Source organism: Mesitornis unicolor, unplaced genomic scaffold, assembly GCF_000695765.1.
Source record: "Mesitornis unicolor isolate BGI_N332 unplaced genomic scaffold, ASM69576v1 scaffold20027, whole genome shotgun sequence".
NCBI lineage: Eukaryota > Metazoa > Chordata > Aves > Mesitornithiformes > Mesitornithidae > Mesitornis > Mesitornis unicolor.
The window spans coordinates 43,505-47,522 of NW_010196040.1; positions in this window are offsets into that span (position 1 = coordinate 43,505).

Genomic DNA, 4,018 nt, shown 5'->3' on the forward strand with positions numbered 1-4,018 from the left:
CACTTAAAATCACAAAATGTAAAGACTTTGATTATTTATTTACTTATTTATTTAGTCAACAGTCATGCAGATGACATGCAGAGAAATCAATGATCTATCTTACAGATTGCTTGCATGGGCAGTTTTTGTGGCCACAATAAGACTTCAGTAATCATAGTAATTCTGCCCCTTCTCTGGTGCTTTGTACACAGTATTTATATATTTGTTGCTCCTCCAAGGCATTTGAAGTATTCTCCATAGCTGTGTCTGCTTCTCAGGGCTACTTCAGATGAGTTCAAAACTGAAAGTTCAGTGACTTTGAACAAAGGATAGGTTTATAGTTGCTAAGTGTTGTGAAATTAATACTTTGACTGAAGGTATGTTTCAAAATGCTTTTTTGGGGGAGTTTCTTGTTGGTTTGTTTTGTTTGAGTGTTTTTTGTTTGGATTTGTTTGGGTTTTTTTTCCCCAAAAGGTGACTTTGTTCTATTGAGGGTGTGCTGGTTTTGAGAATGTCTGGGGAAGGGTCAGTCTTTATTCCTATGCTACTTCCATTCGTACTGTACACCTTGGGACCCCAGCTATGATCCAGGATTCCCGCTGTGCCAGGCACAGAATGAAAATGCATTACCAGCCTCAAAGTGCAAGGTATCTTACTGACTTTGCTGTTTCACTTTACTGGATTCCTTTTTATTATTTTTTTACTGGATTCCTTTTTATTACTATTTTACTGGATTACTTTTCATTACTATTTTTGTATACTCTTACTCTTTCTACTTCTGCTTTAGTTACTAAATATGGGCTTTTTACCAATCTTCTTATCCAGGAATTCCTGAGCTCTAATCCCATGTGTGACATTCACTCAGTGCAGGCAGAGTCACTGATTCACTCAGTCATGCTTAATCTAGGGAAATTTTTCATCTCCTAAAACCTCTTGATTGTCACCACCTTATGTGGATGGCAGTGAAGGACTCCTTTGGAATAAACTGCAACCATCTAAAACACTTAAGAATTTATTTTTAACATTATTTTAAAATGGATTGGTTCCCTGATCTTGTTCACCACGCATTTGGCACATCAGATGTGCTGGCAGAGTGGAAGGAGCAATGTGGATGCAGCTGAGAATAGGAACCGTTTAAGTTGGCAGTATTTGCAAGAAAATAGCATGAGGAACCCAGTTAGGGTACGTGGGCACTGTCTGGATACTTGAAACAGTTGGCTCTGCTTAGTAAGGCGAGTAGGTGATGGGAAGCAGTCAAAAGCTGGGATGCCTGACTATCAAGCCTCAGGAAAAGAGGAAGTTCAAGTCTAGGTGGAAAAGGACCTTTCCCTGAAGCAGTGACAGATACTGTGGCTAATCTTGTTCACTGCTTGTCTGTGAATGCCTGCTCTGCACAAGAAAAGGGAGATGTTTGGAAAATCTGTTCTTTCAGTGACAATGCAATTTTATTGAAATCTAAAATGACTGTGAAACTACAGCTTTAGGATGCACATCATGAATGTAGTTTTTCATTGAAATCAATAGTGAATGTTCTTCCTCTTCAGACAAACTAGGTAGGTGCAAAATGTTCTCCTTCCCAGGCACAGGATATGCAGACAGGATGGTAATAAAGGTACCTTGTACTTGAAAGACAATATTAGACTGAGTAAATAGTAATGCAGATCTTCTAAAAAGATCTTCAAGAGAAACATGTAGTGCCACTCTCACTGAAAGTCTTTAATGTAATATTTTTTTGTCCAAGGATTTGCTTCCTGAGGTTGATGGACTTTTGAAATGAATTATAGAAGGCTGAAACTTTATATGAACAACTATTACATGGTAGGGAAATGACATGGGAAGAGCTGAATGTGCACTTAGAAAAGCTGCAGCTGGAGCGTGTACTTATTAGACATCAGAAAATCTATGTGAGAAAGAAATTTAGATTAGGGATCATCTGATGCTGAAAAAGAGTGAATTCTAAATGAGATGTCTCCTGTGCTTGCAGTTGCTCATAAATCTCTCTTCCATAGGGTTCTTTTATGTCTAAAAAAGAATGGTGGTCATCATCTGTCCTTTCTCTACTTTTCTGCTGTTTCCATGGAACCCGCAGGGCATGTCCTGAATTGCAGCTGGGAAGGCCAAAAAAGGTGTCAGTTTATAAATAAAGAGCCTCCTCATCTCACCGTGTCATGTCCAGCCATCCCACATCTCAACCTTCTCTGCAGTTCCCCAGATCCTTCCCATGTTTCCTAGGCTTCTCTGCTGCCTTTCACTAGCTTTTCACTGCAGGATGCTCAGCTGTCCCATGTTTTCCACCTGTGTTTCTTTGGCCAGCCGGGTGAGTTACACACAGTATGTACTGCAGCTGATGTAAAGCAATGTATGTGGTGACTGAATAGTCTGCTGTCCAGGGGTTGTGTGGTTTTTATTCTGGTGGACACAGGCCTCAAATTTAACTTATTAACAGTGTTACATTTCTGTAACAACCTTGCTAATTATGTGAAATTGTCAACTGGATTAAAAATGGGTTTGAGACTGGCAGATGCATAAGTGTTTATTCATAAATATGTAAGTGCATAGATGCATAAGCTTCATTTCTTTAAGAAACCAGTCTATATGTGACTACAAAGAAGCTGTTTCATTTTACTTAGGAGCAAGATGTGTTATATTATATGGTGGTTCTACACAGTGAGTCATCCCTTCAATCTTTATGCTGTTTCTTAAGCCTCAACACTTAATACCCCATTGTGGTCTTTTGTACAAGGGTGACCTCAGACCCAGGTCCTTAATCTCTTTCTCATCAAGGCTTGCACCATTTGAAGCCCTTCTGGCAGCACTATGGCTCTCACAAACAATCGGGTGACTGCGAGACGGCTGCTGCCCCACTCCAGCTAAGCAGCGGCAGTGGTCTCAGTGCAGGCTGCAGCAAGTGGGAGGCAATGCAAATTCTCTCAAGTTTTGTTAAATGGGTGGGAAAGGAGTCTTGTGTACTCTTGGTAAAGAAATCATAGAATCATAGGAGCTGGAAAAGACCCTTAAGATGATAGTCTAACATATATTAGGTCTTGCAAATTCCTTGGTGTTGGAGAATATTCTTCAGCAATCTCTCTGCATACATTCCTACTGTTATACTCTTCTGAGGATACGGGGCTCAATGAACCTCTGATCTGATCTCATATAGCTGCTCTTTTCCCCACCTGCAGCTTTGCAGGGTGGGGACGCAAGATGGGATATTACAACTGCATAAATTTTTACTAAAAAATTTGTGGAGGAAAATTGCATTTTCATGAAATGTATGAAATCTGTATTTCCTTTTCAAGGAAATAATACATTTTATAAAATGTTAGAGTGCATATATATATATGTATGTGTATGTATATGTAGAATAGAGACATGGATTGGATAGCAGTCTAATTGCTGTATTTACTCTATTAGCAGCCTGTATGGCTACAGGTCTCTTCAGGGTAAATGTGCATTTTAGTGACTGAAATGTGTAATTAGTGATGTTTCTAGAGGTGGAAAGAACTGTATAGCAATCTTGAAAATGAGGATAAAGTTTCCAGGAGAACACTGTCTCTTGAAACAGGTACTTCAGAAGGAGATTTGTGTTGTTTTCTCAAACTGATTAGAAGAATAAATTATTTAAATGTGTTGCATTTCCATTTAAATTTGTTGTCTTTCACTTGCACATGACATGATTTATCAAAGCCTGAATGTTTTCTCTGCTATAAACAAACAAGAAGAAAATTGTCCAGGACTAAACCTCTGTTTTACAATTATTACAGTAACCTTTCCTGTTAAATACTAGTATTAGAAGGAGTAGAAATATTTTATATTGGTTTCTTATCAAAATGCCTCAACTGAGATTGCAAGCCCTGTTGGATACCCAACTGTACAAATGAAAATACGAATCTTTGGTCGAAATAGGTGATGATCTGAAAGATTTGGGCACAGTTGAATAACCTAACTTTTCATATAACCTCAGAGTTGATACACGTGTCAGAAGAGACGAGAAGGCATTTTCTTATCACAGTTTTCTATTTGAGTGTAGTTACTAGGC